The sequence below is a fragment of the Notothenia rossii genome, assembly GCF_949606895.1.
Source record: "Notothenia rossii genome assembly, chromosome: 5".
Taxonomy (NCBI): Eukaryota; Metazoa; Chordata; class Actinopteri; order Perciformes; family Nototheniidae; genus Notothenia; species Notothenia rossii.
In genome coordinates this window covers 10,633,560-10,648,062 of record NC_136903.1, presented here as the reverse complement: position 1 = coordinate 10,648,062, position 14,503 = coordinate 10,633,560, and positions in this window count along the sequence as shown.

Below are 14,503 nucleotides of genomic sequence, written 5' to 3'. Positions count from 1 at the left end.
TTGTTTGGGTTTTGCCATGGTGTCACGGATGCCAAGTTACTCATTTGTAATGTCTGCAGTTGTATCTGTGTATTTTCTCAATGTAACTTCTAGACAGGGAAAGGTACAAACACTGAAAATAAACAAGATTTGAACTGCTTCTAATGTGTTGTTCTCTCATGTAGTAAACAGGCCGCAGATCTCCCATTGAGTAATAATGCCTTTGCTCATTCATAGGATCCCACATTAACATCCACTCTCAGTTTAGCTTTTCACGAGTGTCAAGTCCTTCTTCGGTTCTAAAGATGTCATTGGAAAGTTGAAGAAAAAGCAAATATTGAACTAAAACTTAGAAATAATTTTCCACTTCAGTACGAGGACCACACACACATACACAGACACACACTCACGCAAACACATATGCATGTTGAGTGCAAGACTCTCCTTTCTCCACACTCTGACACACACACACACACACACACACACACACACACACACACACACACACACACACACACACACACAGTTCTGCTTTTCTTCAAAGCCACATCCTGAATCTCCTTCCTCAGGGGAGGAGATGTACACTGTGGTTAGCTTTCAGGTACACCATAACAGCATTGAAGCCTCTACGCCTACACACCCCTGACTTTTTACAGAAAATTGGATACAGAATAAAAAAGCAAAGGTGGAAAATATCTGTATATCTAGTACCTACATAGAAATGTCAAACTTTAAACTACTGTGCAGTGACTCTTTTCTTCAGACTCAAAAAACGTAAAACATAACAAAGAGATGGATACACACTGTGTATTCTTTGGCTGGGGGCTAGCTGGCTCTTAGGTAGAGGTTAATGGGGGCTTGAAGAGGGCAGCCAAGGCCAGGGCACTGGAGGAAGCAGCGGGGGGATTAATCCAAGCCCAGCACATGATCCAGGTTAAGTATACTCCATTGGCCTCTATCACTGTGGCCTGAGTCAGCTGTGTAAGCAGAATTTATGAAGTGAAAAATCATGGTGCATAGCCTAGTTTGGTACTGATAAAAAAAAAAGATGTTGGGTATAGTTTACAGGCAATATCTAAAACCAGTCAACTTTGTGGCTGTATCATTTTCAAATCTGTAGACATCTGCAAGAATCTGGAAAGTATTTTTGACTGCATCCAAAGTGGACAAGAGCAGAACTGCTACGCAAAGTCTTTAAATGTCAGCGTTTTTTACCTGAATTTCACAGTTTATTTCACTAAATGGGCAAGACACTTCACCCCAAACTGCTCCTGTGGGGATTGCCCACAGTACTGAATGTATGTAAGTTGCTTTGGATAAAAGCGTCTAGCAGGTGAAATGTAATGTAATGTAAATTGCTAAATGAAGAGAAAGGAAATAATAACAGGACGAAGTTTTACTTTGCAAGCAGCGACTGAACTCAAAGCAGCTGAGCATAAAAGGAGAATAAATGACCGTCAATGTTTTGACATCTATTTATCCGTAAAATCAAATATTACTACAAAAGCTTCGTTGTTTTAGTTTTTTTATTAGATGTTCATGTTGGATGCAACATTGTGTATACATGTGTAGTCAGTCATGTAATCTAAAACTGGCCTTTCTTTATAATATCGGGGTATAGTGTGTCTTAAATCGGAGGTTCGTGTTGTATAACAATGCAAATACAAATTATTGGAGAATGCCTTACTGTGATGGAAAAATAACACAGGATTCAAAGGGCAGCTATTTGGTGGCGGGACTGGACATATTTTGTATTTCAAACGGGTCATTATGCTCAATTCGTCCTGACACTGATACCGTTTTACCAATCATTTTGTGACGGCCTATGCAGACGATCGGCCGCCAATAAAACACCCCCCACCTATCACAAGGGCCACCAATTTACAATAAACGATGCTTTAGCTTCCTGCAGCCAGAATAGTGTCAGCTAACACATCATCAGCATTCCTGAATTCTTGCCTAGTGCAAAGGTCTATTTACACTGCCATAATAACACAATTGTTCAAATGTGCTGTACGAAATATGAAATGAAACGGGAGAAGAATGGAATCCAGCCTGATATGCTTGGTTTCAGAGAGGAAGGAATTGCCTGTCTCGCCTTGTTTACCGTTGTCAGGCAACATGAATCATAATGCTGACAAATGTACATTTCTTTCCAATAGGAGCATATAATGTTTTTATGTGGTTTCTTGTCACAGCGCATGTCAGATGTAATTATGTACAGAAAACATTTTTCTCCAAAATAAACAATTCACAACAGAGGTTAAATTGGTGCACTCTGGGATGCATTTAATGTTGTTTACTTTGCAATGTATGGACAAAATGGAGGAATAATGTGATTGGCCATTTTGATACAACACATGGCCTGACCAACAAAAGGCCAACATGTCTTTGTTGCATGCTCAATATATAACTCCTTTTCAGTATACAATATTCAAGTTTTTATTCCAAGAATCCCCATTGTTTGTATCTTGCAGGTATATGTCATGGACAATTCACTGTAGATTCTTTAATTCAGGTCTTAATAAAACATGACAAGATTAGACTCGCCATTGGTCTCAAAACATTAAGATAAACTAAGAAAACAGTAGGCACCAACGCAGATCTCTGAATGAAGCAGGTATTCAAGGAACTTGATCCAACAGCACAAGGCTGGACAAGGCAGAGAAAAAAAAGTGTTTTAGTCCATGGCATTTCTGTCAAGCAAGAGATAAAATCAGTACATTGTCTGATGAAGAGGTATGCATGGCTTTCTTGGAACAAAACAGTGAAAAGCGCAAAAAAACTGTTGCTGAATAATAACCTGCTGCTCATATACAACTGTCAATCAAGAACAAAACAAACAAGTATATTAAGCAACTATGAAAACAGGTATTTGCTACCATGCAATTATCTGTACATGTCTTCCTTTGACATGATGTTCTCTTTAAATTCATTGAAGGGAGGGGACATTTTGAAACATGCTGGGGTTTGATTTCTGTTTTGACTTATAACATTTTACCCCCACATTCTTATATAATTTGTATAGAAACCTGTTCAACCCCTCCAGGTGTTGGCAGAATTAAATTTTCTACCATGTGGTGTATTGTGGGAAATAAAGAATAAGTATAGCTTTTATTTAAGTTCCAGGTATTTTCTTGCTGTATTCTTCTATTATATAACCTCAAATACTTACTGTAAATGTCACTCTAAATCCCCATATTGCCTGTCATTACTCAACAACTTAACCATGAATGATTGTGGATAGTTTCTCAATAGGTTATACAAAGCCAAGCAATATGTCAAGGTATTTACAAAAAGCCAATATGCGCCTAACAAAAACCATATTATTGTCCATCTGTGGTCAGAGCCTCGGCTTTCCACGAAACAATACTCCAGGGCCAAATACTGCTGGATTTGCGGCCAGGGCCACACTGCAGTTTAGCCATCACATGTGTCATAGATATGCCCGGTCCCCTGATGGTGGAACAGTGTGTCCGGGCTGGACTGAGAGGCAAAGCTTCCTGAGGTCAGGGGAGTATAAAGCACTAGCTGGCTCTCAAATAAAACTGGTTTGTTTTTCTTAAAAGGAGGTTGAGGTTTTGGGGTTTTAGTCCATCACCCCCACACCACCTCCACTCCTCTGCATTTGTTACAATGGGAGCCTTATGGTGTTTGCATTTTGACCTTTTTTATTTTAACACAAGGTGGTGATTGGCAGCAAACTTGTTTCATCATGACTGGAGCTTTGGTTTGGCCCATCTAAATGTCAGCTGTGTATAAATCTGCTAAAGAGTGGATTGTGTACATAGTACCATTGTTGGGCTTTTGACATTAAAAACATCGGACAGAATAAAAATATATTGTGCATGTTAAAACAGCCATTGAGGGGGGCATATTTCACAAAAAGGCTTAACTCTAAAGACAAAAACAAATCACTCAAATTCACAGAGAAAAGTTAAGACAATAATTCTGAATCTACACAAACACTGTGGGAAAAAAAGAAAGAAAACGATCTCCTCTTATTTTATAAGGTCATCCAAAAGAAGATGTCAGCTCTGTTTTTCTAAACTATATTAAAGTTAATGGCTGGCAAAGGGAGACGTAGTGGAAAATAAAGTTGTACTGCAAGATGCTCTCGATTCAAATTGAGAGATTACACTTAAGTGTGGATGCACTCTGGATGTACTCTACCTGGAGATAGCACACATCCAATATCATTCAATCTCATTGGGTGTAATGGTCAGTAATGGCCTGTGGCTTGGCTCAGATCTGCTCCTTGTGACACAGCTCTTCCTACACACACACACACACACACACACACACACACACACACACACACACACACACACACACACACACACACACACACACACACACACACACACACACACACACACACACACACACACACACAAACACACACTGTATAATACAAACTTCCTCAACAGATTGGAAAGCACTCCACTCTCACCAGCCCTCTTAAGCCTCTCTTTCTCTCTCTACCTTCTCTGTCATTCATACTTTCTTTCAGTCTTTCCTGTTCTTTCCCTCTATCTCTTTCTTTCCTGCTAAATACTGACCTTCCCATGCTGGCCTGGGTCTTTATATTTCAGGCTTTGAGGCTACATTTGAAACAAAAGCAAAATTATGGGTCTGGTTTGGCTTGAGGAGAGCGCAGTGACCCCGGCATGTGGTTTTCTTAGGCCAGACCATAGAGAGGTGAGGTGGGGAGAAGAATTTGTGTGAATCTAGCTGTGTATTTGGAGAAAACCCTAACCACAGCTAATTTGAATGTGTCATTATCAGGAGGGGGGTGATCTAAACGTGGGCTGGCCGTTGATGGAGTGAAATCCACATACTCCTGAAGATACCACTTGTTTTTCTTCTTTGTTGGGAGATTTGTAGACGGACCATAGGGACCATGCCTTGACAGTAAGCACACTACTTATCACCCCATTAATCTTCTCACATCTTCATCACTTTTCCAAGATATGAATGTGCTTGATTTTTAGTAAGAGTGGACTGGGTTATCCAAATCTTGATTAAAATCTTGTTTTGTCATTCTTAATTTCACAATAGTGTGTCCTGATATGATTATTGCAGGTGTTTCGAGGGGGAAAAAACACTTTGGTCACACAGAATACTCCAAAGTGTGTGGCTTGACGTCCCATTGTTGGTATACATAAAACGGATGTGTAGCAAAGATGTAAATGGAGAAAGGTGTATTTAAAGACGCAGATGGATCACCTTAAAGTCAAACAATCAGTAAAAAAGCTCACGTCTTCTTCCTGTGTCTCTTGGAGTTTCCTACAGTGGGTCTGTATCGTACTGTGTGGTCTTGAACCCTATTTAGACCTCGTGGGTGACCACTGTACAATTAGGTATGCCATGTTTCACAGCAGCAGCAGAAAGTAGAATTCCTGTCAATGGAGCAGACCTTCTCATGTTTACTGCTCACATATTCTTCTTACCATTCATGGCACTGCACCCAGCCTAGCTTATGGTTGATTGTATCATGCAGTATGAATAACACAATTATAAAACCCCATAAGACACTCAAGTGTTTATGTAACTGTAGATCCTCCAAGGGAAGGAGTTACTACACGCGAGGGTGAAAGTTGATTCCCCATATGGCAATTTCAGAACCAACTGTGAGACATGTTTCTTGGCTTAAAGGTGTTTGACAAAGCTAATTTAAGAATGACACGGTTACATGTCAGAAGGAGAACTAAGTAGACCATTTTTCTGATACAATAGTTATATATATTTGTTAATATATTGTACAATAACAACACAGCAAACAATCCTTAACACAATGTTTACATTAACATCTTTGAAAAAGGTAACCTTCGTGGTTATCGTCATTCCTGTCTAGATGCTATGCTAAATTTTACCAAAGTACTTTTTCGTAACATTTTCTTTGAGAATCCAGCAACGCTAGCCATCAGTGAGCTGGTGTTAATTCTACGTCACCTACTCTGGCTTCAGGATTACGTGGGATTCATATAAATTGATTACCTGGTTTACACACATATTATAATCCAATACCTTTTGTATGTATAAGTACATGATAATGACAGCCTGCATAATGTGTGTCCAAATCTATGGTCCAAATGTACATAAGTTACCTTGAAAGCATTCATTCTACGTTTTTTCTAAAGACAAAACAGTGGTGTATTCGACCAACTAAAAAGGATTTAATCAGGCTTTGAGAAGACAGTGGTAGGACTAAACACAGTCTTGACGTATTTCAGTTTGCACTTTTAAGGAGGTGTCAATTGCAAAGTATTTGGCGTGTTTATACATTTCAGTCAGTGACTGCTGATAGACGACAATCAAGAAAATCACCAGAGATAGACTAGATGTTTTTCTTTCTATCTTATTTTCGAGTGTTGGGTGTGCAAAATTGTTGGAAAAATTTACAACAAATCACATTATGGTTTTAATCCTCTGAGCCAAATGTTGCCATGCTTGATTCATAATTGAGGAGAGGAGACTTGAAGCATTGAAGTGTTGAGGGAGGTCTTACACCAGTGACTGTCTTCCAGGAATAAGCCACAGCTCTGGAATTACATGTTAAAATCATTAGTGTAAGACCCCTTACCACTGCAACCAAGCACAAACGAGAAATCTATCCATGCTGCTGCTCACTGAGTTGTGTTAGTGGGAGGTTTGGTGACAGACCCTTGCTTGAACTACTATTGCTCCTCACCATGCAACCCAATTGCACATCCTTGAGATTAAGCTACAGAGGCCTCCATGGCAGTTTAGCAAAGACCAACCAAACGCCATGTCTTCTCAGAATCCACAATGCGTTCAAAATGAGCCTCCTCGTTCTTCTCTTCAATTACCATATACCACACACAGTCCATTTGAAAACACAGCAGGCATCCATAAATTGTAGAAACCATTGACTGATGGCAACATGCTCTTTTTCAAATAAAAAGCTCCCTTAAATCAATTTTAACTTGTTCAAGTGGTCATTCAATATGGGAACCTTGACAGTCTGATGAGATTACAATATATCTTACAGCTGATCGCTCTCTTCAAACAAGCTCTCTTTTGTCGTTGACTTAATATAAGCAATACATTTGAATGGTAAGTCTGCTCTCATAAGTTTCAAACGTATTCTCAGTCTTTCCTCCTACCAAACGGATGGCTTCCTGGCAGGTCCATCTGTTGGGCAGAAGTGATCTCGAGGGTGACTGGTGGTCACAGTTAGTACCACCCTCTTCCCACACTTGGTGTCTAGGCAAGTGGGCACTACCCAGAACGTGCTCTGGGTAAAGGGCTGTGTGTGGTCCGTGGAGCTCCCACGACAGTGTGTTGTCCAAAAGAAAGCCAATGCCAAATCCACAATGTACGTAAAAGCGTTATAACATTTCCTCGAATGTGGGAAATAATTTTTTGAAGAATATACAAAAGGAGATCTATGTTTTAAGAATACAATGTAGAGTATTTTTATCATTGGCTTGCACATGTTTCAGTGTCCCTCAGAGGAGGGAAGCAGTGGAGTACAAAATACTTTGTTACTGTACTTAAGTACATTTTTCTGGTATCAGTACTTTACTCCACTACTTATTTTTACTACTTACGACCTTTTATTTTTTTTACATTTTTAACACAAATACCTGTACTTTCAACTTCTTACTTTTCCAAAACAGGCTGGTTACTTTAGTTTTAATCTGTGTTTGGTGGCGTGATCATTATTATTTAGAGTCATTGCGTGCTAATTGATTTTAACACGATCCGTGTATCCACCATTTCCTGGTCTTTGTTTGTTTGTTTGTTTGTTTATTTATTTAAAGGACAGTGCACATTAATCGACATTGCTGTAAATGAGCCAGTGTTAGCCAGCAGGCTAATTTTCAACTGTTGTCCTTTTGGCAAGATGTTAAATAACCACAACAAGACTAGAGAAATAAAAACATAATTAAAAAGAATATAACAGACAACAGCAGTACAACAACAAATAAATAGGAAAAGACAAACATACAAACAGATGAAATAATGTCATACTATGATACAGTTAAAAGTGTTCACATTTTTGATTGCTTAAAAGCCAGTTCTTAAGATAGTGGTTAAATGTATGATAGGAGGTGTTAGTCCTTATCTGTATTGGTATTGTGTTCCAAAGTGTTGATGCCCTCACAGAGAAACAGTGTTTACCAAAGGAACTGGACCTAAGAGGGACTACACAGTCCCCTCTTAGGGCAGACCTTGTGGTTCTGCTGTTTGAATTGTTCTGCTGTATAAAAGTGCAGAGTGGTGGGGGTGCCTTGCCGTTTATAATCTTAAAAATGAGACATGCATCAGTGTGTTTTAAAAGATTTCCCAGCTGAGCAGGTTATGTTTGTCCAGGATTTTGCAATGGTGTTATAGCTTAGGTTTTCTGTCCAAAACTTTGAGAGCTTGTTTGTGAAGTGACAGGATAGGCCTTAATGTTGTGCTATTCGCCTGGGTCCAGCTGCTGATACAGTATGTTAGGTGGGGAAGGATCATGGCAGTCATATAGAGTTTTGCTACAGGTGTTGCCAAACAGTTCCTTATATATCTAAAGTTTGCTAGATTGTATTTAGTTATTTGCATTACCTTTCACACTTGTTTTTGGATAGAGTAGTGTCAAGGATAATGCCTAGATATCTAAAGAAGATCGACCAATGAAAACGTTGTCATTTTGCCGTTGTTCAGCATCGAAACATTCATTAGCTAACAATTACATTATTGTTCTATTAATATAAAGTGAGGTCAGGTACTCTTTAAAACAGATGGTAGTTATGGGTACTTTTTACTTAAGTACATTTCAAAGCCCATACTTCATTACTTTTACTTGAGGAAAGGAGTTTAGTCAGTACTTTTTAAACACGAGTATCTGTACTTCTACTTGAGAAGAGGATGTGTGTACTTTTGCCATCTCTGGTGTCCCTGTTAATGTATTGTTTCTCTTGTTGCCCTTTAAAGACACTGTTTTGCAACAAAATTACAATAAGAAACCATTTTAACAAATTAACAAAGTGTGTTTTTAGTCCGATTCACATTCTGATGTACAGTCACTCACACAGACATTATTTTTACTTCACGATGATGATTAACTCACTAAGTGATGAATAGACAGAACAATGGAGCAGAATATCATGATGACATTTTCTGGGCTGAAATACTTCTCGTCATGTCTCAGAGGAGATGGCAAAGCCTGCTTCTTCATCTTGTGCGTTCCCCATCACACAGCGGGTCTGCTCTTAATTGTGGCAGTGGGAACATCGGCAAGACTCATTCTATTCTTCATTTCATCCCACAGACACACCAGAAAACAGCTAGTAGTTTCTGCAAGCAACATTTTCCACGGGAGGCAGCCACAAGCCCGAAAGAGCAAAGCGCAATGTCATCACCCAGGAATCCAAAAAATACCAAAAAGAGTTTTTATTACAAAAATCATCTGCGAGCACAAACAAATGTGGAGCACAAACATGCCTTTTAATTGAGAAGGCAGATGGTCCCTTCTCGGGCGGGACGGCAGTGAAAAGCGACTGTGGAAAACAAAGCATTCGCGGCGACCACGACCCTCCATTTCTGCAGCTCCAACTGACAGGGTCTGGGGTTGAGACCACAAGACTCAAACAGAAATCACTATTGTTACCTCAGCGAGACACACAGACAGACCATTTCACAGGAACAAGTTGTATTGGGTTTCCGGGGGGAATGTTGTTTATCCACTCCATCATCATTGTTGTGTTTGTGTTCTGCCGTTTCTTTCAAAACTTTAGGAATGAAGCCGCTTCCAACCTGACATGAAATCCCAAATGCAAAGACGTACAGGGGAAGAGTTGGTTAAAGCACAACATTTAAACTGAAATAAACACAACCATTCAAGAGTGATCTTTATGTAAAAGCATATTTCTTAGTACTACTCTAATTTGAGGAGTTCCTGGGTTGAAATGTTGTTTCATGGTTGAAATGTTGTTTCAACCAATTGAACTCCTGATTGGAATAACATGTATGACATTTTTTTCTGCTGGCTGAGATTATAGCGAAGCATTTTGAACTAAATCTCCCCTAAAGATGCCTTTCCTCCCAGACTGATCATAGTAACAGGATCCTCTGTTTAATAGTTTGCTGTAGCAGGGGACTGACTGAGTGGTTTCCATTCCGCTGGGCTGTAACCGATTGTCCCAGTGACCACAACAAAGGGTAAAAAGGAAGGAGGGTGAGGGGATAGAGAATAACTCGGGGCTCAGCGTGGATTGGAGAACCCTGAGATCAATGACTCAATGGCTTCCAGAGTCTCCTCTGGCTTAACTGTATTTTAACCCTAACTTTATCTGGAGCATCTGCTTTATCCTTACCACACAACAAGTCAAGGCTGTGTTATACATAGTTTGTACAACATCATCATACACACACAGGATATGGTGTCTAACATCCAGTCTGGTTTCTCTGAACCTTACAGTAATAGGTCGGAATCAAGAAGGCTTGATCTATTTAATTCACCCAGACATGAGAGGAAACAGAAAAAGACATCATCACAGCGGTCTACCAACAATGTAGGCCATATGTGCATTAAGTAGGCATTTTTTTCAGTTTTGTGAAGTAGATATGTGTGTGTGTTCACAAGGGTGACTGCTATGTCAACAGACGTATGGTGTGCAGACTGTGTTGTTGTGAGCAGAACATTCACTGGCCTGCTTTACATGTTCCATACTGTAACGGGTAACCATTAACGGAGCTTACTTTGTGTGTATCACCAAGTACCAATGCAAGAAACAGTTTGATGGATTTCTCCAGCCCTCTGAAGTTACAAAGGAAGAAAACACCCAGTTGAAAAACAAAAATTGACATATTAATTATCATTGGCAATTGTAAGCTACATTTAGTCACACAGAAAAGCTCCATGCCAGCGTGCATGATTCAAAGGCTCATTAATATCGCAGATGACCTTTGTCTCATTGCGGTTCCTGGAAATCTAAATCATCCAATAGTCATGCACGGAGTCAAATGGAGCATGGCGGGCAGAGATACAATGATGTTAAGGGGAAACAGGCAAACCCATTGTGACTGTCACTAAATTGAAAGTGTTCCTTTTGACGCCTGAAGTCTTTTTCCCCATGATGATGCCTCTGAACAATAGGATGATTAATACTTTTCTTAAAGTTTGAATGTACGTAGAGACAGTGGTTTAAGAACGACATACAGATGTGCTCTGAAAGATGAAACTTCGCAGTTGCAAAATGATAAATAATATTTCTATCAAAGAAAAACATTTATTTTCGCATAGCGGCTGATTTATCCTCTCAGATTTTTTCTTGTCAGTGAAGAAATAGTTTAAACTGAGTGTTATTTGCAGTCACATTTTCTCTTATAGAAATCTGTGTCACACATTTGTGTTTGTAAGGTCTCACCCAACATATCTCTCGAGTAAAAGGGACTCAGCAGTGAGAGCTCGGTTCATTACACTCTCTCTCTGTGGAGTGATTTGCTGATGGATTACTGGGTGTGATTCTGACCACTGTAAGTGATGATTCTAATTGTCAAACTCAAAGAGTAAGTACAAATGAAGTTCCCAACAATTACATGCTCGACAATTGACACGTCAGATCAAAACATACAGTATGTAATGATTTCCCTTGTAGAAAATGCCAAAATCCACTGACAACTCCCTGACAACAAAACGACTTTTTCTCCTGATTTGGTCCCTGACTGATCATTGCTCCGATACCCAAAGACATCTGAGACGGTGCAAGGTGTCCACAGAGGGGAGAAAGTTGGGTGTGTTTACTCAGCCAAAGACAAAACAACACCTCTGCAGACACAGCAAACTCCCAGATTATTTTCCCTTATCTTAAAAAATGTAAGTGCTAGAGGCCACTTCTGTCAACGAAGCCTCTGATAAAGTCCATTGTGAAATCACAGTGATTTTCGGAGCATATAGCTTAAAGGTGACCTATCATGCAAAATGCACTTTTGTACGTCTTTTATACCTGAATATGTGTCCCCGGTGTTCCAGGGAACTCACCAAGTGTCAGTGTCTATTTTCCTCCATACCCAAATCTCTTAAAAAGGGGCTGCAACAGATACAGACCATATATGTATAATAAGAACTGGATACAGCGTGGGAGGCGGGGCCTCATTCATTCCTATGAGAGTTGCTCAATGGCGCATGATGACAAAACGGCTTATGGCTAGAAAGGATCCGTCTAGTGTAAATATGACGTCACGTTCTCGTTGTAACTCTCGTTGTAATCGGAGCGGCTCGGAAACACATCTACAGCAGTAACATGATGCAACATACACATTAATGCAGCAGCAATATTAATAGAGAAACATCAGACATAATAGTAAAACACTGCAAGGGAACATTTTATTGCACCAGGAGCTATCTTGGAACTTTTACTGCGACAACGTTGACTTGCCTGTGAATAAAAAATAAACCATAGTGTTGGTGATCTACAGTGTTGACATTCTTCTTTGAACACCAGCAAGGCCGCTAACACCCTATTTCAACAACCACACTCCCTGTAATTGACATAATTAATAGATAGTTTAGCTTTTCATCATCAGTTGCTGTGGCCCACTGATGTTAACGAACTGAAAGGCTGCCTGCCAAACGTAAACATTCAGCCATGTGACATTCAGCCAAACTCTCGCGAGAGTTTTACACAAGACGGATCCTTTCTAGCCATAACCCAGCTCGACCCTTCTTCGTATGTACGGTCATAGAGCATGCGCCACTTTAACCACGCCGCCTAAAAGGCTCGTTCACATCAAGCACGTGAATTTGCGTACACGTAATGCGTTCATGACAGCATGGTACTGGATTTATATTAACGAGGCGGCAGTTAGCAGCTAGCGGCTAGCTAGTAAATTATGCTAAATTACACCACATCAATCGCACACATTCACCACCCTTTGGAAAGCCTTACGATTGAGGGCGGTGCAGCTGCCGTGTCCGTGATGGACACTGAGGAACCTGAAGCTGCTGACTCTCTCCACCGTAGTCCCATTGATGGCGATGGGGGCGTGTCCCTCTCTCTGCTGCTTCCTGTAATCCACAATCAGCTCCTTGGTTTTGCTGACGTTGAGATGGAGGTTGTTATCCTGGCACCAAGATGTCAGGTTTTCGACCTCCTCTCTGTACGCCGTCTCGTCGCCGTCGGTGATCTGGCCGATGACGGTTGTGTCGTCAGCACGTAGGCCCATACCAGTGTCTTGAAGTGGCTGCGCTTCCTCCTGGGCCACATCCAAAATGGAGAAGAAAGAGAACAGACACACCACAGCTGGGTGAGGCTGGTGAGGCAGGGGAAGATGAGTGAGGGAAAGAGAGAAACAAAACAGGGGGACTAAGATGAGTGAGGGAAAGAGAGAAAAAGACAAGGGGACTAAGATGAGTGAGGGAAAGAGAGAAAAAGACAAGGGGACTAAAGTTTAAGAGAGAGGAAGAACACAGAATGTGAGCGAACAATTTAATTAAATTACACATTTAAAAAAAAATAGTGTGAGTAAGTGAAGACACAAGGAGGACTGCCCTGTCAAATTTAAAAGTTATTTTTGTTAAATACACATATCCTGTTGAGGCTAGAATCCAAAATGCAGAACCACTTTAGATTGTAGCCTCAAGGGACTGTTTAAGGTTACTTAGAAACATATTATTTCCCAAATTGGTGAAATGAACTACATCTCTTAGAAATATGTCAGGGCAGTCAAACTTAATGCAAGGATGCCTTACACTCTCTCCACCCAAACTTCTAACAAATGTACCCATCTCTCTGTTCACCCACTTTCTGGCCTTGTTCAGCTTTCATTGTATTAACATTTTTTGTCACTATTTTGTTCACCTAGTTCTACTATGCCAGCCATCAGAGGTATACATTTGTTAACATCTCTTTTAGGTTTCATTTCTTATATTTGTGAATTTCTATATAAAATGCTAATTTCTACCTGAAATGCTTATGTATTTTTAATTACATTTTTGTAAAGCTTTCACTTTTCAGCGGAATAAATATTATAACTGGTTTTGTTCAGCATTGCCAGCTTCACTGTTGAGCGTGATGTTGTTCCCAGCATTCTCCTGTCCTAACTAAACTAAAATAAACACTACAATACAACTTGTAAAACTTTTGAAAAAACACAAGGTTGTTCATTTTTGTGTATACATATACAACACAGGCAATATACATATATATATACAATTATAATTAATACAAATGTTAATTTGATTAGAGCTTTGACACATATCTTTATTGATATATGTATAAATAATATATAGTCGGCCTAATAGCAAACAGCTACGTTCAACTCTTTTAATGGTATATTGCATGTGCAATAAGAAGCTACAGGAACGTTAATCTACGTCGGTAATATTAACTTTATTTAATACAACATTTACGGTAAGAGATTTACATCATACAGCCCATGTAGTATAATATTTTACAAATGATGAATTACAGCAAACATGTGCAATATATCCATTATTACAGCTCCGTGGGATGGCAGTAAGGCGATATGGTCCGTTGTTATTGTGCATCCATGGTAAAGACAAACTGATGTA